Source organism: Lepidothrix coronata, unplaced genomic scaffold (genome assembly GCF_001604755.1).
Source record: "Lepidothrix coronata isolate B3197 unplaced genomic scaffold, Lepidothrix_coronata-1.0 Scaffold42, whole genome shotgun sequence".
NCBI lineage: Eukaryota > Metazoa > Chordata > Aves > Passeriformes > Pipridae > Lepidothrix > Lepidothrix coronata.
In genome coordinates, this window is record NW_016690222.1 from 761547 (window position 1) to 770285 (window position 8739).

The following is an 8739-nucleotide window of genomic DNA, read 5'->3' on the forward strand; positions in this document are numbered from 1 at the left end:
AAATATAAAATTATCTGCTTACTTAGCACACTCTGTAAGCTAATAATAAAGTGCCACTTTGAAAGAAGACAGGAAAATTAGGGCATTTAGCAAACATTTATAATGCTTTAAATCAGAGCATCTTATCTTCCACAAAAAGCAATGCTGAGGTGTAATGTACAGTCACAGATAATGTATTTTGACATAAAAGTTACATGAGACAAGCAGCTCTTTTCTTCTGCCTAATATGTTTCTGGCATGGCAGTTGGCTGTGGCTACTGCCAAATATTTGTACTGCAGCATGGACTGGTTATCCTCTAATCCAGATTAAATTATAAGTGGGTAAGGTATTTTGTGTATTAGGAACTGCATGATGTCTCCTACATCCCAGTGCTATATTTTAACCATTAAACCACCTCCCGAGGGGATTAAATTCTGTTCCAGGTGTGTGCATCAGGTAAATATGTATATCTTTGGCATTTCAGAGGAAAAAGGAATAGCTCGATTGTTCACGGGAAAAAAAATGGGAAGGATAAAAAAAGTACACCCATTTCAATGCATATTAGTAGTGTAACTACTGTTACTACTGTAACTTCTCTGTCCTTTACAGTAAGAATTAGATACTTGTTGCATTTCTGTGTCCAATAGCAGCTTTTTTCCCCCTTTTTTAACTTTTCTGCATTTGATAAAATGATGGATTAAAAATGAAATTTGTTACTCTGCATACACTCTCAAAAGCCTTATTAAATTGCAAGTTGCTGGTTCTGTTTTTCTTTTCTGAAGGCTTTTTCAGTCTGAAGCATGTTTAAAATGATGGTTTGAAGCATGGAGCAGAACTTTACTATCAGCCACGGCTGCCTTCTGAGATCAGGAGGCAGGAAGTGGCTGCAGGAACAGCTTTTTGTACACCAGTGTTCTCTGCCAGCCTCTCATGCCTGTGGTTGGGGTTACAACAAGGACATGAGCTGGAGGCAACAGGTTTGGGGAAAGTGATCTGTACTCAGATGCCTGGGAAAACGATATAGATTCGGGTCAGAGCCAGGCTCAAGGGATGGAAAGACTCAGCCAGGAGGAGCAATAGCTGGAGACTGCTACTGTTGGAGCTTGCAGAAGTGAAGACAACTGAGAGTGCTGGAAAACCTCTGTGAAATGCCAGAGTAAATGGATGTCCCAGCTCCTCCCTACTGAGGTAGCAGGTGACAAACTGGCTCCACAGGCAGAGCCACTTTCTTCACTCAGCTCTGTGCTGGCAGCCAGGCAATCCTACACATGTTGGCAGCTGCTGGGTCAGGCAAGGTGGTACATTAGGTGCCATTTCTTTGAGAAGGCAGGAGGTAGGGTGGCCTTAACTTTCTCTTCTTTGAAAAGAGCACCCCGAGGCAGTCACATACACATGCACACCACGGTTGTGGGGTCAAGCACACTGAAGTTAAGTATGAAGTAGTTCAACCATCCCCCTTTATTTATGTGCTCATGTAGCCTTTTTATAAGTGATCTCAACATCACTTACTGCTTAGAATTTGGTCTTCCTTGTGCAGCCTAGTTGTGTATCTAGGAGTTTTTTATGCCTTACAGTGATGGGTTTTACAACAGCTCCCTGCACTGGCCAGTGGAAAATGCCAGAACCTGCCTAATTAAGCAGCCTCTTGGACTGCACGTTGACACATTCTGGTTGATATTGACTGTGTTGCCTGGTAAAAGGCTGGCAAACCCAAACTTTCAAGTTCTGAGCATACTAATGGGGGCCTTCTTGTATTTCATCTGCCAGGTAGTCTGTGTGGAAGGGAACAAATAAAGATCATGTAACTCGGTCTCTTTCCACAGTGTGAACAGTTGCCTGAATGGTATTTTTATTGCTTGTCTATGAGTAATAAATACTTTTTTTTTTTTTCGTGAAACTATGTCATATCTGACTTGTGGAGCTCCAGTTTCAAAAACAGCTCTTGGGATTTCAAGGGTAACTTTGTGTGCATGGGAAACTGTGTTCATGAGGAGGCAGGAAACAAGGATTTGGAAGAGGAAAAATTTATTTGTGGGTTACTGTTTCTTTCAGATTACCATAATTAAAAGAAAAATTTATAGTTTTAGAAACCAATGAAGTGGAGGATTCCTCTCTGCCTGATTCATGTCCTGGCCTTAGGGAAGAGTTATTGCTTCATGTGTGTCTCTTTGCCTTGTCTAGTAGTCTCAGAAGAGAAGTTAAATATTCTTCCTCAATGTAGTCAGTAGCCTGGTTGTTATGTTGCTCTCCTGGAAGGTGAGGGAATGTGGGTGTGAACTGCTTCATGCAGAGAAGTGAGTGTGGTGACCACTACTAGCCTGTTACTCAAAGTGTGCCATTTTGTAGGACAGTTTTCACCATCAGAGAGATGACAGTGAAATGTTTCTGCTTGTGAGGGAGCCCAGCTTCTATAGATGTCTAAATTGATAGCTAATTCACTACAAACTGAGTGCAACATCTGAGTGTAGATTTGAGAAACATTTTTCTTGTGTACTTCTTTAGGAATTTTTCTTTCACACCTCTACAAGCCAGGGTATGAAAAAAGCAATGCTGCTGTGAGAGGGCAAGTCTTCAGCCCTTTAGCCCCAGGCTATGTCAGATTTTGGTGTCTGGCTTGGATTTGTGAATGCTAGTCTGTGAGCTGAATACCTAAAACCTAGATGGGGCAATGCCAAGTGCTGCCTCATTGCAAGTGTATCCCTCTTTTGACTGCTGTGGATTCCGGCCCTTGTCTTAATTTATATGTGTTGTGATGAAGGTGCTTTTGCATGGCAAAAATCTTTCTGTGTGGGAAAAAAGGTAATGTAATGAAATTAGGACTATAATTTGTACTTTCTGTGGGCATTTGTTTAAATTCTTTAGAAAAAGTAGACAATGCATCATCTAACAGAAAGATGAAGCAATGTTGACATAAGACAGTGTTGATTTTTGTTGGGGTTCAGTACAGTATCTTGTCTACTGCCAGCAATTAATCCAACATGTGAATGACCAGTTAAGAACATTAGCACACAAACAGGCAGATTTGAACTTGAATTTAACAGTACATTTACAGTGACTTCTCAGCAGTTGTGTTGATTTGGGCTAAGATTTGGGTCACATAAAGGAAGGACAGATATGCTAAGATGTACTTGAGTTTTCATCTGCTGAATGCTTCTTCTGCTTTTCCTTGTGTACATGCCAGGATGCTGCACACTGTAACTCACTCTTGTGTGAGGCCAGCCTTCTGTTACTTATGTTGTTTCCTCTTCTTTCAGCAACCACTGGTTGATTTATTCTTCACCCATCTCAAGGCTGAGTGACTGGTGCTGCAGGAGGTATGGAATCTCAACAGTAAAAGATATACTGCACACAAAGTCTTAAGCTTTGCAGGTGGAGAGTTGCATGAGCTTAAAAGGAGTCTTAGACTGTCTTGTTCCAGAACGTTTTCTTATGGTAGTTTAATTACTTCTTTGTTTTGCTTTCTGCACCTTTGCTGTGCTATCTTCAAGCCCTTTTGATATTGGTCCAGAAATAAACTTCATACCTGTGTTGGTAGGGAAGAAGTGAATAGCCACTGACTCACAACAATACTTCTTCATCTAAACTTATGTATATGTGTGTTTTGTATGTTCACTGTAGACTAAAGCTTTGAGCTCAGCTCCAGGATGCTTACTGAATTGTCTCAGAATAATGCTGCTGGGAACCTCTGTGTGGGAAGAGGCAAATGGGATATCACCAGGGAGATACTACACGATGGAGTGGGGGAGGGTAAAAGAGAAAAATAAGGTTGATGTGAAGAAGAGTAGACAGGAGCTTAGGGACATGGCACAACAACAAAATACCTCAGTCTGTGGCATGGTTCCATTTTTCTCTCATAAATCTTGTACTGTGCACACGGTTCTCAGCAGCATCATCTTGCCTCTAGAGAATGCAAGCACCTGCACCATCTGTCAGCTTCGACCTCAGAGGCAGGGCATCCCTGGCTGGTAACTCAGTGCAAGTGTTCATTGATTTAAAACCATAGAATAATCAGTGCTTTTCCCCCTTGCTGCTTTTGACAGAACTGTAAAGGTTTGCTTCTCTTTGCTGCTCAGGATCCTTCAAATGTTGGCTTTAAAAATAAGAGAACAGGCATGGATGCAATTACTGCCACTAATTTTAAGTTTCTTCCTTTAGCCCTCTCACAACACATTGTCTGTGCCATAAGGTATTATTGTTATGTTTCTTTGCTCTGGGCACTGTTGCTGCCTCATACTTGGAGAGTGAGGGCTGTGAGGTGGGTGCCAAGGCTGCCTTCCACTCTTCTCAACACAGCAGGTGCCACAGGCCTTTCTGCAGGGTGGGAACCACCAGGATTATGCATGTTTGCTGGTGTCCTTGGTAACAATGTATCACTTACAATGAAAGTGAGATTCTTCCCACTTCAAGCAATTTGCCTCCTGAGCAGTGCTTTGGTGTTTAACCAGTGAGATGGATTTTGCAAATAAGCTGGAGAAGGAAGTAGTGGTGCTTTATGCTTATGTTTTTGTGGTTTGTTGTTGTTGTTTTCTTTTAACAAAATAAAGCTTCTTTTTAAATGTCAGTCATTTTTATTGTACTGTCATTTTGCTTGCTGTCACATCTGCCTCACTTTGCTGCTTATTGGATATGTATTAGCTATTCACTGACTTTCAAAATCAATCACTGGCATTCTTGAGATTTCACAGCAATGAATTGTACTAGTGAGAGAGAGAAGCAATGTTGTGCAGGAATAATGTCAGTAATGCCAGATATTTCTGCAAGTTGGTAACTGTTTTCTTTGCAGGTGTCAGTCTTCTGCAAACAAGAAAGTTGTGGTCAGACTTTATCTCAAATAGCACTTGTGAGGGACAAGTGAATGTGCATGTTAACTGTTTCGTGTTGTCTTTGACTTCTGGTGTGGGAGTTTGAACCACCTCAGAAGCATTCCCACAAAAGCTGTGGCCTCTATGATTTGGGATGAGAGGATGCTTTCTGAAATGGCTGTTTCTTGGAATGACACTTAGAAATTTGGTGAGCCCAGAAAAGTATAAGGCTTTAGCCAGAGTTGGATGCTGAGCCATTGATAAGTTAGAATAAACCAAGAAAAAACATCTCGCAGATAGAATACACTAATGTGGGACTTTTCTGTATCCGGTACATGAATACTTTAGTTCCTCAAGCCAGATATGAGGTCACAGGTCAGTGCAGGACAAAGAGCTGACCTGTTTTACAGTCTTGCCACTAAACAACCCATTCCAACCCAGACCTCAAATATGAGAGCACGTGCTTATCCTCAACCTGCATGTTGTACTTGCCTGGAATACTTGCTTAGAGAGGGTCTGACAAATAGCTTGTTCAATCAGGTAGTGCATCTCTTCCAGATTAGTTTTAGTGAGATGTTTTTAAAAAACTCCTTTTTTGGTCTGTGCTCTTAAGAAATGCTTTGATTCTTTTATATCCCAACACAATTCTGCATGTTTTTAGATGTGCAACAGACACTCAAGCAATTAACATAGTTAACTTCTTTGTATCAAAACTTTCGGGGAGTCTTGCATATCTGTGAGTCATCAGAGCTGTTGTACTGCCACAGGCTGTCCGTTCAGACCTCCAAGTGTTGCCCACGTCCTGCAGGTTATGAGTCACACCTGCCTACCTAGTATGAATGTCCCTGATAACTTCGCGAGCGAAGATTTGGGAAAGGTCATTAACCCTTCGAGCCTGCGCAGTGGATTTTTTTTTTAGGTGAGACACAGCGTGCGCTGAACTGAGCCCACCCTTTAATCCTGAGGTTCATCTGCCGGGGCCGAGCAAGCTTGGACAGTGGCAGTGAGGTCCCCAGGATGTAGGTTTGTTTAGAGTGACCTTCTCTTAGATGGATTGCCTTACAAGGCTGACGAGCTCCATCTGCCCGGGGGGCTGGGAATCGAACCCGGGTCGCAGTGGTGAGAGTGCAGCACCCTAACCACTAGACCACCAGGGGCCCCCTGAATGTCCCTGATACACTAATTGCATCACACATGGCGCAAGAAGGCTTGCATTTCACCAGGATTTATAGGTTGTTTAGGATGACATTTTTGTGGTTTGCTGGTGCAGCCTGTAGAATTTTGGCTGTCCAGTTCTGTTCTGTACAGCAGAAGCGTGTGTCTGCTGAGTGTTAACTTGTCAGTATGTATGCACAACTTCCACTCCAGTTTACTGGAGATGACTGAGAACCAGAAGAAGGTTCTTGGCATTTAAATATGTGTAGTGTGGATGTGGTGGGGGGAAACAGTTTTCCCCCTGCAGTTATAAAATGGTAAAACCCCAGGGGGTGGTGACTCTTGAAGTTTTGAGGTTTTACTCAATGAGCACTTCTGCAAAATATAAACATATCACAAGCAGAACTGAAGAGAAAGTAGTTGTAGTTCTGTTGTAAAAGAAGTGGCCATGTTGTGAAAGCCACGAGGAAGGGGCTTGGAGCCCCTTGGGGCCTCTGGGCCCCCCCCAACCCCCGGCAGGGGGGCTACAGAGACTTGGAAAAGTGTTAAACTGGGCCAGGCATCTGTAGCTAAGAGCTAGAGGAAGTTTCTCTACTGTAAGAAGCAGCAGGAGCAGCGGCAGAACTGCACTGACCGAAGAAGCGGTGGCAGAGAGCCAGAAGAGATAAAAAGCGGCAGAGGCATTACAGACAAGCAGGAGAGACACAGAGTTGTCCAAGAAAAGAGAGCCAGCAGCAGAGAGAGCAGATCTAAGCTCAGACAGAGACAGAGTTGGGGTAAGTAAACTGAACCAAAAGACCCCAAACTCCTTGGAGACCCCTTACTTCCTAGAAGGGAGGGGTGAAGTGCAACATGCACTACAGAGAGGAGCTGAAAAGCTCCGAGAAGAATGCAGAGGGGGTGACCTTGGCCCCCCACCCCCGCTGCTTGAGACAGAGCACAGAGCTCTACAAAGGGGAGCTTGAATCCCCTGAAGATAAGGACTGTCACGAAGACCCCTGCGCTTCGTGGTATGACGTGGTGATAGCACCCTTGTCCTGGGAAACACAGCCCACGGAAAAGAAGACCCTCGCTTGAAGACGAGTGGCCGAGAGGGCTTGGATACCCTCTTGTGAGTACTGGCAGAGATCCAGCCACAGCTGCTGCATGCATGAGAAGAAGAAAGCCTGCTGCCTTAGAGACTACTGCTCTGAAAGTAGAAAAGATCATTTCCTTCTTCCCTCCTGGACTTTTATTTGGAGAGGAGAAGAGATTTGATCCAGTGTAAATACTTTTATGTCACGGTAGAGATAATTAAGATTGTATATAATGTATTTTAATATTTATTTGTACAGTCATTGTAATATATATTCCCTTTCCCCCATTTTGAGTCTTGTGTGGTGTCTGGAAAACCCATCTCACATTGAGTTGAGATGTAGGAGGGGGACTTGGACTAGGGAATTGGATTTTTGGGGTTCTCAAACCATGACAGTGGAGAAGTGTGTTATTACAGCCAGCTATATTCTAGCTTCATTCTGGTTATTGGCTGCAGTTAGCCCCAAGTTTCATACCAAGGGGCAGCAGCCCAGGAACATGTATTGAGTCAGTTACTCAAAGTCTTAGAAATACAGTATTCACACTAGTTCCTTATATATTGAAGTAGAGTGTTAGCCTATGTTATTGCTTCTTAGTAGCAAAATGAAAAGTACTTATGAATTAAATGCTCAATTACATGCTCAAATAGATGCTTGAATTGCACGTGTTTTAGCAGGGTCTGAATTATATATTGGCAAAGACAAACCAGAAGGTAACCATTGCCACCTCTCTCTTTTTTTTTTTTTTTGGCACTGATTTGTCTTTGATACTCCCCTTTTGTGGTTATTCTGTACAAACATGGCAAAGAGAAGAGGATAAATGGCAAATGAGCATTTGGTGAGGATGATGAGGAAGGTATGATGAAGCAAGCCCTGATTGATCAGGTCATGCCATTATGGCAGGTTACCTGGTAACCAACAGTACTGAATTTCAGGATTTCTGATCAAGTAGCAAGAAAATGGTTCTCTTGCCCAAGGGCTAGAACTCCCTGCTTAGTACCCAGCTGCCAAGAGAGTTTCTGTGTTGGTTAGTTTAGCTAGTAAGAGAATGGATTCTGGCATCAGTTGTGGTTACTCTACTGGTATGTCCAATTAATTTGTTTATTTTTAGTCTTTGTTTATGTCTGTGCAGGCAAGAGAAAAAATTGACTATATAGCCTAAAATGCTGAAAGCATATAGACTAAGGGAAATGAGATTTTTAGGTGTGGTATTTTGCTGTTCCTTTGCTTCAGTGCTCATTGTTTTCAACTGCTAGCAGGTGAGAGTCTACAGATGAAGGCTGGTAAGGAGTTCTTTGGTGTATTTCAGTATAGGAATATATATCACCTGTGTGTCACATTAGAGTTGGCCTTGATTAACCTAGACATTAGAGGGATAGTATTCAACAGTATTTTCTTGCATAATAGCATATGCAAATATGTGTTATGTCAGAGGACACTTTTTAAAAAAGCTTTTGTAGTGAGTGTTGTGGCATACACTCAATATTTTCTTATGGTTAGTGCTCAGCTTTGGTGTTTACTTCATCAGGGTGCAGTTTGACACATATGGGTCTCAGCTCATGCCTTGCTAATAACTACAAGAAATGTGCTTTTTCTTCAAGTACCATCATGTCATTTGCAGGACAATGGCATGCAGTAATATGACAGCTATAATTCTGTAGTGCCAGAGACAGTAATTGTATGCAGTTGAAAAGACACCATGTATTCAAACTTCTTAGCAGCGCCTCTT